General features: G+C 38.8%; 1 protein-coding gene across 8 annotated transcripts in view; it reads right to left on the bottom strand.

Annotated features, from left to right (window-relative positions):
- Positions 1-13,134, bottom strand: part of ELAVL2 (ELAV like RNA binding protein 2) — a 165,632-nt gene that overhangs the window by 138,542 nt on the left and 13,956 nt on the right. For 4 of the 8 annotated variants that reach the window (XM_058695202.1, XM_058695208.1, XM_058695213.1 and 1 more), the window contains exon 1: positions 1,347-1,843. The exons of 2 other annotated variants lie outside the window; for them this stretch is intronic. The gene's annotated coding sequence lies outside the window, so the exon portion shown is untranslated. Of the gene's footprint in view, positions 1-1,346; positions 1,846-13,134 lie in introns of those variants that run through there. 2 more of the 8 variants (XM_058695209.1, XM_058695211.1) reach the window with 2 other exon arrangements.

The following is a 13,134-nucleotide window of genomic DNA, read 5'->3' as shown; positions in this document are numbered from 1 at the left end:
GGAGGGTGGGTGGGGTGGAGAGTACCCTGGCCGTTTTTGTACCTGTCCCCCATTCTCTCCATCTCAAGCACCACACGGGCGTTCTCACGCACACTCACCCACACCCCCTCGTGCCAATAATTTAAACTTCTCTTAGGCAAAGGCAGCACCTCGTTCACCGCCACCACCTCCCTCCTCGTCCTCCCCGCCCAGCTAACACCCTCCCCCTTTCCCACATCTACCCTGATTTCTCTTTTTCCGCAGTAGAAAGCCAGCTGGTTTCTCCCAAACCCTGAGAAATCACAAAAGTTAAAATGAAGCATGTGTCTGCCCAGCGTCTCACCCCAACCATCTTTCTCCCGGCGTCAGATTAACAATAGCTATTCGAGAAGGGCGGGGGGGGGGGGGGCGGTAAGGAAGGGGGTGAGGTCAACGTAGCTGAGTTGGCTTCTGGGGTAACTGTGAATTCTCGGGGCTGAGAAGGGGTTCCCCCCTCGCCCCGAAGGCGAAGTCAGCCGCGTAGGACCAAGGACAGGGCTTGGAATCCACTTCCCAGCGCCGTGCACAACAAGACTCCCAGGCAGCCGCCACTCCACAGACACAGCTCCAAGGATCTTATTTACGCTTTTCTGAACAAAGGGAATCTCGTATCCGGTACAGGCTTAAGAATTCGGCCCTAAATTGGCTACCTTCTTTTAAAAAATAATCACGGTAATTGGCGCCCAAGAATTAGAGCCCGCACACCTAGCAATGATGAGTTTTGACAGCTTCTACCCACCCCAGCCCCAGCCCAGCCCTAGCCCTCAGGCGGCATGTACTTTTTTCAGTCAACTACAACTAGCAGCCTGGTGCAGCATCTAAATTCCATCTGGCAATCCCATCTCCCCAGCACATGTTATCTGGTTAATGCAATTAAGTGTGGGGTTTTCGCTGGTCTAATCTGCAAGTCCAGGCTTCTGATTCCCCTCAATAGTATTAACGCCTCTCCAGTCCTTTGGTTGCTGTGCGAAAGTAGAGGCATGCATCCCCCAAAACCGAAGTTATCCCTCTCTTCCCACGAAATGAACTTCCAACCTCAATCCCGAAGCTCACTCAACATCTAGACTCCTATTGTACCCCTGCTCTACTCTACCCACATTTACCACTTAAGTTACTGCCGCTGACATTTACGAAAATTCAGTACGTCAAGCATGCGTCCACCGTCTTTTAGTCTAGCTCTCTAGAATTAAAAAGCAGAACAGTAGCTTTGAAATGAGACAAACATGTGCAATTAACTTCATATTCTGTATTCCGCTCACTTACAGGTTTTCTGGGTTTGCCAGCGCATCGCTGCAACTAATGATTAAAGAAACCAAACCGAAACTTACCTTTCTCCCTTAAGGTTTTTGTGTATGTGTGTTTTTAAAGTAACGGTGCAGTTCTCCCAATAAGGATGAGCAAGAAGCTGCTGGATAGTTCTCTTAAGACAGCACGAAACCTAAACTGTGCTCGGCTTAAAAGAAGCAAATAAAAAGAAATGCTTTCGACCCCAAAGTCCAACGCTAAAAGAAATGGCGGAAAAAAAAGATGAAAGGGGAGGGAAAACTTAAAAAAGAGAGTTTAAAAAGACGGAGAGACTATCCTCCTATTGCCGTTCAACTAAACAAAAAGGGGCAAGAAAAACAAACGAAGGAACAAAGAAAAGAGACGAAAGAACGTTTTTTCAAAAAGACGATGTCTTTCTCCTTGTTGCTTTTTAGTAGGTCGCTACAGGAGTAAGCTGCTGCATCTCTAACTGAGAACAGAAATAAGGGGGGAGGACGTCTTAAAAGGGAGGTGGACTGGACCACAGATTTATAGCACCGTATCACCAACCCCTTCTCTGCCTCCGCACTGCCGTGTGTGCAGCTGCTCTGCCAGGCTCCTATCCCGGGCAGCACGCGCGGAAGTATACGCCGAGTGGCGCCACAACGTAACTTGCTCATCTCCCCAGGACTCTGATTGGCCTAGATGCTCCCATTGAGGCCGCCCGGGCGAGCTTGCTTGATATGATTGGCTAGAAGCTTGTGTCACTCTCAAGAGCTCAATGGAGTCCCGTTTCAAGGTAAGTTGTGCGGGGAGGTACACACTTAACACTGGCGGCGAAGGGAAATGCAAGAAGCAAAAAGAGATGGAAAGAGCAACGTGGGAGGGTTGGAACTGTAGTATCAGAGTTTGCGATATGGCATGATCTTCTTTCCTCTTAAATCTTTCTGCTTCCGAAAGACTCATTTTCCTTGCCACCACTGCCGCATCTATGGCACGTTTCTTTATAACATTAAACTCTGTCCGGTATGTATGAGTCATTGAGAGCTCCCTCTCTTTGATCTGAGTGAAAGGAATGAATGTACATCCATTACTTGCCCGCATGCCTTTCTCGATGTGTGTTCTAGTATTCTGTATTAGATATTAGGCAATTTTATGTCTTTCTCTATTTTAATATATGCATATTGCAGCTCTCTTGTTGATTTTTTTTTTTTAAGCATCCTTTTAGGATAAGAATGAGTTCAGAAATGCTTTCAAATAAAGGTGGACGGTTTGAATTCGCTTTTATTTCATGTTAGAAAAGTGTAGGATAAACATCCTGTCAGGAAAAGAGGTACTAAGTAGAGCTAAGGTCCTTCACTTTAAGGTACATGGTGATTCAAAAACAGCATCTGTATGAAAATTAGAACAAGCCACTCCTCTGTATTTGCTGGCAGTACAGTTCTTGGACCACACATGTATTGCTGACAGTAAAGATTAGTCGAACCTTTATCTGGGTTTTTTTCCTCTGAGGATTTAGAAAGTTTAGCCAGAAGACCAAGTGCTGTCAGTGCTTCTGCTTTATAGATGAAGACTACTTTGTTAAACACCATATTTTAATGACGTTCAGGAGGCTGAGGTTTTGTTCGTGGTGTTTATTTCTTCCTCCAAGTGAAAGTGTGGTCCTCAGGATCGACTTGATATATAAGTAGAGACAATATTAACTTGACCTAGGTTCTTTTCCAGCCTGAATTTCTTCTTTTAATCTTGACAGTGCAACTTCCTAGATAGTACTTAATGTTTCTTACGCAATGTAACATATCTTCTCTAGATGCTCATGCCTTTCTAAAAGGAATTCCTTTACCTGTTTATTGCTAGTGCCTATCTTTGAAAATTCGGAAAGAGAAGGCACAGGTAAGAGTTAGAGATTGCAGGAGGGCAGGGTGGGCTGGAGGGTAAGGGACAGATAATCACAAAGCAAAATGACTACAAAGTGAGGGGTGAAGTAATTCAGAGTTCCTTGAGAGTGTCCTTGAGTGTTGATAAATGATTAATGGCAAAGAACAGAAGACCTGTTTATCTCCCATATAGTCTGTATAATATGTTCAAATTCTATTACTTTGTGTGACAATAACAGGGGGGTGGAAAAGGAGGCCTGAATCTATATGTTATCTTATAATAGGCATTGTTATCTTATAAGTTATAATTATCATGTCCTAATCCCCAGCCCCACTTTTTATATAACACCAAGACTGGGGTCCTAATTTCAACTTAAAACTATTCTCTAGACCTGGGTGGAACAGGTCTAGAAAGAAGGAAAGAAGAAAGAAAAGCAATTTGAGGAAATGGAGTAAAGGGGCTGAGGGGAAGACAAATCAAAGAAAAAGACAGAAAGACTCCACCTCACCTAAAATAGAATAATCACTGTATGAATAAACGGTTGGAAAGTTGTGTTTGTTATCATCTTCCCTCAAGCCCTCCCCTTACCCCCAGGTCAGTATAGAGAAATAACTCTTAAAGTAATAAATACAATTTAAGTAAAACACTGTTTAATCAGACTTATCTATGAAGTGACTTGTCTTTGCTCCTGGTTAACGTGCTCTTAATATTGAATTAGTTGCACGTATTCATGTAATATCCTTGGCACTTTGTAGAAAATCTTTACCAATAACTTACAACTACATAAGTATCTTCTAACTGGGTGGAAGCTAATACTTTGTTTCATTTTTTGATGTGTGTTTATTTCCACAAGGAAGGTTTTTTGCAGATTACAGTGGTATATTTTCCCAAAGTGGGGGGAGGGTTGATATGGAATCCTGGGTATGGTGTGGTGTGATGAAAATCTAGCATGTGTGTTCTGTAGTTAGAGAAAACACTATTGGAAAATAGTAAACTTATCCATTCAAATGCAAATGCTAAATTCTGTGGATTCAGTATATAGGCTTTCTTTAGTTTGGGCAGAGGAGCAAATGATTTTCAAGATGTGGTCATCTTCAACATGTTGTGTTTCTACGCAGGTAAAATGGAGTTAAATTACTTAAGATATTGAAAATATCCTAAAATACTAGTTTACTTCCTCAATAAAACAGATGTTTTTAAATTTAAAAACTTTTACATGGATACATATACCATAAGTTATATGTATTTTTCCAACTTTTAAAAATAAAAACTGAATACAGCCTATTTAAAATAAGGGATATCTGGATGTAGATTTCACTTTGAAATTCATGTTGTCATAGCCTGAAATACTAACATATTCTATCTTGCAACTAATAAAGACTATGTGTGTGTAAACATCACACTCCACATTAAGCAATTGTAGTCAACCCCTTTTCATCCATAGTTAGGTAAAGTATTATCCACAGCCTATGAACTTGCATTAGAAAAGCATTTAAAAGATATCTGGGTTATGATTGTCATGTTAGCTCTGATATATCTTCAAAGTCCTTGGCATTATTTTAAACTGCAGTAGAAAATGGATGGATGTAGGGGTTCACTCACTGAAAGTTTGGAGGAAAAGTTGGATGTGGAGAAAGTTGCAAAAAGAATAGTTCTCAAAGCTGAAAAAGTAATGGATTCAATAGATTATTTTGCTTAAGTGTGTATAGGAACATTCATTCATAGGAATACTAATCAGCTATTGTGGGCAATGTCTTTTAGAATAAATAACTCTCTTATACTATGTGAGGGATGTGATTTTAGCATTTCATGATGAAGGACGATGTAAACTACTATTGTGACATTTTTTTAAAAAAAGTAAATAAACAGTAAAGCTATTTAGATGAGTTTACAATGTTTGGCTTATGGGGGTAGTTCCAAATATTATGCCCTCTCAGATGAATAAAAATATTCTGTGTTAGTTTGTTGGGCAGTTTCAGGTGGGGGTGGGGTCTGTGGTTCATACCACCGGAAATGTGACAGTTTAATGCCTGCGTGACAAATATAGAAATTATATAGCTTGTTGATTACTCTTTTATTTACTCTTCTTAAAGAAGCATGTCGACTTTCCTTCTACAGTTTAGAAAACAGGAAAAAAGTTGTCAAGAAAATTGACACCAACTTGAGTTTAAGAGCGTGGCAACCGGGCAAGAGAATGAGGCAGGAATTAGCACCATGGACAGAGACGAGCCCATCCAGAATAAAGGTTTGCAAAGTCCCCTAGTGTTTTCTGTCCCTCCCATGTAACAAACGGAAACTGCAATTCTTGGGACAGACTTTAAGGAAGACGCTGTCCTACTTCATAGAAACACATTCATGTTGAATTAGGCTGGCTTTTGCTAGGACTCGGCCTTGGTGACAAACCGCATGTAAGGTTAGAGCCCCGAACTCGGGTCGCACCCTTCACTGTGTTTCTCTTCTCATACACTCCCTTGCCCTAGTGAGCCTGCATTTCATCAGTGTTCATGCAAAATAAATGCAAATCCAGGTAGTCATCGAAAAGTCTGCTAAATCTACTCCAGAGTTTTTAATCCTCGGAATTCCCAGCGGGAATCGCAACAAAACCGCCTACCCGCTCCCCCTCGCTCCCCCCCACCCCCAGTTCTTCACTGGCTCCTTCCACGTACTGGCAAAGGGGCAAAGCCTTTTATCGGAAGATAAGTGACCTCCGAGACTATTTTGCAAAGGACCCTTTATATTGCAAACACTTTCCATCAGGGACAGTGCCAGAGGCGGCAGTGAGCAGGATCACAAACATCCTTCACTTTCTCTTTACATTTTGTCTTTAAACTACTGTTCGAGGGAAAAACTGTAAAGACAGCACACTCGGCGAGAATTCCCTTAAAACCTTAGGTTACTGCTCACACTTAAAAGATATGTGAACTGTTTAGTTAAATGTTTAAATTTTTTTCTAAAATGTAATCTAGTGTCGCGGTAAATCTTTTGAGACCAGCTTAGATTGTTCTCCCCACCGCTACACACACGCTTTTTTTTTTTTTTTTCCTGGGCAAAATTTGTATGAAGTTCATTGTCCTTTAGGTGATTTGACTGCAGATAGAGACTAAGATGTGTTGCACGTGCCCCAGAGTGTCTCGAAAAATATATTTGCAGCTTCGGATCGACGATCATTTATGTAAAGCTTCCCACAAATGTCCTCAGATTTCTTTTCTTCCCCTCTTTTGCTCAGTAGCAACTTTTAGCAGGATAAACTCAGGTCTTTGCTGAGCATGCAAAGGGAGGTCTAGATGACCAGGAGAGGGTTAGGTAAGAAAAACTGGAGGTGAGAAAAGGCAAATCAGAGCTTTGTGTCCGTTTCTTTCAGGGATGCTAACAGCTTTCTCTAAGCTTTCTCCTGGAGCCGATACATCTCATGCAAAATTAATACAAGTAATTAAAAATACCAGTTTCCAAAGTTAAAGGAAACCATCTGTCTCAGCTGGTGGCAATCAGTCTTTCGGTCGGCCCCTTTACTGGGACCTGGGAAGAAACGGTTTCTCTGCTTCGGAGGCTCGGAGGCTCTTTCTTATATTGAAGATTTATGTTTCCACTTGTGTGCGATGCACGTTTAATTTGAAATAATAAAGCCGGGCTGAGAGACCAGTCAATCAGAGCTATCAACTGTTCTCCGTACGCTGCCCTGCCCCCACCTCCCTCTGGTTTCTAACCCTTTTTCTTTTCTTTACCCTCACCACCCTACCCTCCCCCTCCCTTTTCCTCCGTCCCCAGCTCACTCACACACTCGCACTTTCCCCCCACGTGTGTTCAGATCAAACCCTTGCCCCATAGAGCAAGTGACCGCAACGGGGCACGGTGACAAAGGCGGAGTTTGTATCAGAAGAAGACTGAGGCCCGGGGAGACACGGCGGATAGAGAAACAGCTGTCTTATCAGCCCGCTGCAGAGATGGAGATGGCTCGAGAGGTCCTCAACAGATAATCACTTGAATAGGTTTGCAATGCGCCAAACTTCACGCTTGATAAGGCCAACCCAATGTAGAGAGCAGCCCGGATCCTGCTCCATTCTGTTTTATCTGAGCTGTAAATTAAGAAATTGAAATTCAGGTGGCAAAGGCAGCAGTCTGCTGATAGACCGCTAAAGTAAACTGTCATTAAAATGCTTGCGGCAGGCAGAGAGGGGGCGCCTGGAATGGGATATTGTTTTATTTTTTAATTGGGGGGTGGGTGGGTGCTGGGGTGGCGAGCCAGGAGAGAAAAAGCCCACCGGTTTTTAAAATTATTTGGGGAGGGGAAAATGAGATTTAGCAAAGGGACACAGCATCTTGATCATGATTCTTAGTCGTAGATTCCATGCATAAACAATTTGAAAAGTATAAAGTTGTGGGAAGTTTGGTGAAAGAGTAAGGAACAATTTTAAAGCAGTCTGATAGGAAATAGAATTCTGTCTTTATCAGAACACGGGGCAATGGGAGCTCTCTGATGACAGTATTAGAAACTAATTCTAAATGGAATCTAAAGTTTTCCTTTTATTGTAAGAAAAACAGATCAACCGGATACAGAGGAGTTACCATAAACTGAGGTTAACTTGACCTTTTTATTGATGTGATAGGGCCACCAGAGAGATTCCAGGGTGATTTTTAGAACAGCCTAAGAAATTATCGACCACATAAGAGAATCATCTTAGCTACATACAGGAATAAGAGCTGTATTTCACCCACTTCCCCTTTACCCAGATTATTACTAGGAGGTAAATTCAGAAAACTAAAAAAATTCCACATGTGTATTTTGACACCACGTGGTTCCTACAGCACACTTTACACCTACACTCTTATGTTTGCTTTTATGGATAGGAGGCGTGAAATTCTATGCATTATTTGAATCAGTGTTTCACAAAAGTTTAAAATGTATAATGACCGGAATATAGCCAGTGACCTTGCTGCCTAGATTCACTAATGACTGTGCACTGTACCTTGTTCTTTTTGTCACTGAGGAGATTATAAATTCACTGGTGTGCATTTATGAGAGTGTATAACAGGATGCATTTCATTTTCCACAACAGCGTTTATATCTTAAGTTTTAGCAACATTTCTGAAAAGATACCTTCTGCTGATAACACAAGTTAATGCAGCTTTAGAAAATCAATCATTTTTTACTTTGTTTAACCCCAAAACTTTAATCAATGTTAGGATGCACTTAATTGATATTATTAAGGCTGCTTAAATCACAGTGGGATGTGGAAGAATTAAAAATGAATTTGTCAGGAAAAGTAGTTAGAAAAAATTAAGGTGTGAGTATACATTTCAGTACTTATTAAACTATTTAGATGTATTAGACTATTGTTTTAAACTTTGCATTTATCTGATTACTCATAGGGAGTTGAGCAAATAAATATAAATAAAGGAATCTCAAACACATTTTTGTTCAATTCTTTATGCAAAAAATCCATCATATCTTCTAACCCAGAAAGCAGGTGTTGTTGTTGCTAAATTCAAGTATATGGATGAATGAGTGCTGTATGTATTTCCTGAGAGAGAAATTTATGTTTATGTAAGCTAAATTTTCCCTTCTGTATCACCATTTTCCATAATGTGACATTGGTTTAAATAATGGCTGCTATATAAGCATTTTAAGAAATATTCTTTCAAATTCCAGCCTTTCAGGCACTATTATCTTCAAACAATCATACAACAAGGTATTTTTCTGCTTGTTACAAATACTCAAGTAAGTTTGAACTGCCAGCCTTAACGAGTCTCTTAAGCTATGTTTAAAAATTTTTATCTTAATTAAATTGAAAATATGCATATAATGGACAGCTTAAGCTATTATTTGCCAAAACAGCCAGGACTTTTTAAAGATGAGAATTTACAGAAGGGTTAAAGGGTGTACTCTCACTAAGTTTGAAATGTGATAAAATGATATTTTATAAATGTACATTATAATGTTTCACAACTAAAAGATAATTTTAAAAAGAAAATTACATTACTGAACAGAAAAGTCTTTTAGCATGAATTATAAAAATCTCTCCTAATTTTTGTCACAAATAAATATATATGGCATTATGAATGATGAAAAATAATTTTAAAATGTTTTAAATGCCAATTTTATTTTTAAAGGGATTCCCCATTAATTCTTCTCCGTGGGAAATGGGATAATAAATTTTCAAGGAAAACATTCTTTTTATGATGTATGAAGGTAAAAATATTGGAAACTTTAGAAATGTGTAAAATTTGTAATATTTTCGTCCAAAACTGATTATAAATCTATTACCAAAGAAAAAACTCAGACAACTAATAGCATCCTTACACATATAATATTTATCTTCAGGTGAAGGTCAATATAACCAGTTCCTGTTTCTAAGTATTTATTCCTGATCTTTGACAAAAGAACCATTTTGGTTTGATTCAAGCATCTTTTATAAGCCTATATTTGTACAATATCTCTTTACAAGTTTTTAATGGTAGAGCCTGTCAAAAATTAGTCCTTTAAATAGAAATTGTAATGTTACTCTACCATGAGCTACAGCTTTGCAAATTGTTAAGAGTTTGGGTTTGTACTTCAGGTACATATCAATTTGAACCTGACTCCATCACTGTTAGTCCTTAGACAATTAGCTTACTGTCTTCTAAGAGTTGATTTCCTGATCTGTACTATGGTGCTAATAATGCTTAATGTAGGATTACTGTAAGGTCAAATGTAATTGTTGAGTGTAAAATATTCAAACTTCCTGGAATAGAGGAAACGGTTGATACAAGGTAACTATAATGGTAACAATACTGGTGACTTAGCACATTTATTTGATGAAGCAAAAATTAGAGTCCCTCCTTTTACATACTGTCTATTAAATATTTTCCTTTGCTGTTATTAATATCCCAACCGATATACCCTATAATAAATATCTTCTCACCTTTCTAATTGTAACCAAGTTTAAAAGGCCTCAAAAAACATAAAATCTTCTGTCTGCCCTCTCATGTGGCTTCAATATATTTCCCAATACAATTTCATGCGCCCATAAAAAGTTGTGGGTCTTCAAAAAGGAACTTAGTCTGAGATCCCACTTGATTGATATAATAATAAAAACACCTTAGATTTTTATAGTACCTTTTATCACAAAAAGCTCAATGCATTTTTACATATTTATCATTGTAACCCAGAAGGTAAGGAAGGACATAAATTATTTTTCATTTTCATGGGCATAACAGAGGCATTAGGAATATGAGTTACATTTCTAAGATTAATAGGAATAAAGAGCGGCTTTCCTGAATGTCAGTCTTTCTACAATGTGTTACTCACTTTGGCATTTATTATGACCATTGTTTATTTAGGCTCAAAATGTTAGTGTTTGCTATTAAGTATAAGTTATAATTCAGCTAATTACTTGCTGAAATCAAGTTGAATCAAATACATGCCATCACAGTCTAATCAAATTAAAATATTTTGATTTTATGCCAAGAGACACTTTTATTATTGAATTACATATATGCATATATTACCCATCTTTATTTACCATTCTGTGTTAACGCTAAGGCAAGAATTTAAAAGTTACTAGTCATTTATGGCCTTGGAAGAAATCAGTTTCAATCTCCTTATCACTGGCCTTCCCCCAGGCTCATTCCCTCTCTCCACATTTTTATAGGCTATGATATTTATTCAATTTACATACACTAACAGTACTTTCTGCTCAGTTTTCCATTTCTTAGTTTGTCTGTGTTTGATAAATCTATCAAAATAAATATCCAAAGGAATACAGAGGTAGAATATATAAAGGGCACAAGAGAATATGCTTTCTGTAATAGTTTTTGTTTGTTTTGAATGAAACAAAATGGAGAAATAATGTCCACTTAACATTGTAAATATGCTATGGTTTATAGTTTTGCAGTTCCTTCCTGGGCTAACGTCTCTGTGGATTGATACAGATTCAGCTACAGATGTGGATTTTCACTGAATAAGTACAATGGAAGGAACCAAAACTTTGCAGCCTGATAAAAGAATAAATCTTAAACTTTTTGATGTCTAACTTCATAGATTATAATGAAAAAAAAGCAGACATGACTTTTATTTTAAACTTCAATGAGCATCTATCTGTATCCTAAATGGATCTCATAAATTTGGTAAGGCTGAACCACACAAAGTCAAGTCCAGTCATGTGACTGCCAGACTTATAGGTGGAAATGCAGTTAGCACCAGGAAGAAACACACGTGCATACACAGAACAGCCAGAGCTGCTCTTTAATGCCACCTCACCAACCCCTTTTAATCCTTCATGTTGATGTGGCTAAAGGGGAAATCTGCTTCTCTGATTGAGCATATGTATGTGCATTTTAAGGGAATACTGAGAATACTGTTATAATAAAAATAATGTTCCATTCCTTTGGTCACTGTCATTCTGGTATGAGAAATTAGAGAATATGATTGTTTGAAATGTCAGTTTTTATAAACATGAGTTGGAAGATCTAACATAGATGAATGGTGTTACAGACTGTTTAAGCTGTTTGAGTAACAAATAGACATTTCCTTGAATTATTTTGACATGATTTACTGTGAAATTTCTTTTTTTCTTTTGCTGGCATTTCTAGATTTCTTGTGCAGACAATAAAGAGAAAGGCCTTTCTTTTATGTCAGTGCTCATCATTTAACTCATACAGCACCGATATTTTCTAGAATACAGATATTTCCTGGATATCAAACGAATGCTAAAAGAAAGGTATGTTTCCATATTAGCCACATCAAAAGGACAAATGAAGATTCGAGCTTCTTTACAAAGTTTTATAAGAGAGGAAAATACAAACATATATTGTGGTGCTTTAGTCCTTCATTTTAAAAAATCTTTATATACATCAACCTTATTGGGCTGTGTGCATGTGTGTGTTCAGAAAAAAATGCAATGAGGTTCAGAGGAAAAAAATAAGGCTTTGGTCAAGGAGACCAGGCCAACTGTGGTGAAGGAAGTGGGCTGGAGAGCAAAGACACTGGGTTGGTTAGGTCACATCACGGAGGGCTTTGAAAGCCAGCAGAGGAAAGGACTGCCATAAAACTACTGGATACAGGTTATATCTATTGATAGGTGTAAATTTTGGACATGATAAGTGGAAAGAGACGCAAAGGTACAGAAATCAGAATCAAGACACATGGAGGGTTAAGAAGTTTTTTGTCTAAAACTCTAAGACCCCTTGGAATGAGACAGCAAGGTCAGGGGATAAACAGAGATGGGGGAAGACTGATAAGTATAGAAGAGGGGTTCACTGACGATAATGAAAACGTTTTGATGGCCAAAATATTTATAGCATGCCCTGGGAAGGTGACAGGGTTCTAAACAAATAATACTTTTGAGGAAAAAAAAAAAAAAAAACCCAAAAACCCAAGACTGCCAGTGAGCATGAGAAACCGGGAACCAGAGCCTACACTCTGATGATCTGTGAACGCCTCTAAGACACTTCTGTATCCCAGAGGAGGCTTTAAAAACACTGCTAGGAGGGATACATTGAGCTAAGAATCCTAGGCTGGGAGAAAGGAGCATGGGTCTGAGTGTTATTTCCCCCACTAACTAGCTGATTCCCTTTCAGCAAATCACTCTGGCTTGTTATAATGATAATGAGTAACAAGTATTGAGTATGTACTACATGCCAGGCAGCATTCCAATGCTTTATATACATTAAATCATTTAATCCTCACAATAATCCTGTCATTTTAAAGAGGAGGAAACTGAGGAAACTGAGTGCCCAATATGGCACAACTAGAAACCAACAGAGGTGTGATGTAACCCCAACTAGTTCATTTCTCTTTCTTTTCAGTTTATTTATTTATTTTTTGCAGGGAGGGCTGAGAGAGAGGGAAAGAATCCCGAGCAGTCTCCGCTGTCAGCACAGAGCCCAACACAAAGGCTTGATTTCAGTCATGACCTAAGCAGAAATCAACTGACTGAGCCTACCAGGGATACCCCAAGTAGTTCATTTCTATGGCCTAAGTCCTTAACCACTATGTATTAGATGACCTCTACAGTA

This window comes from Neofelis nebulosa, chromosome 12, assembly GCF_028018385.1.
Source record: "Neofelis nebulosa isolate mNeoNeb1 chromosome 12, mNeoNeb1.pri, whole genome shotgun sequence".
Taxonomy (NCBI): Eukaryota; Metazoa; Chordata; class Mammalia; order Carnivora; family Felidae; genus Neofelis; species Neofelis nebulosa.
Note: the sequence above shows the minus strand (reverse complement) of the source record. Positions and strands in the feature narration are given on the sequence as shown.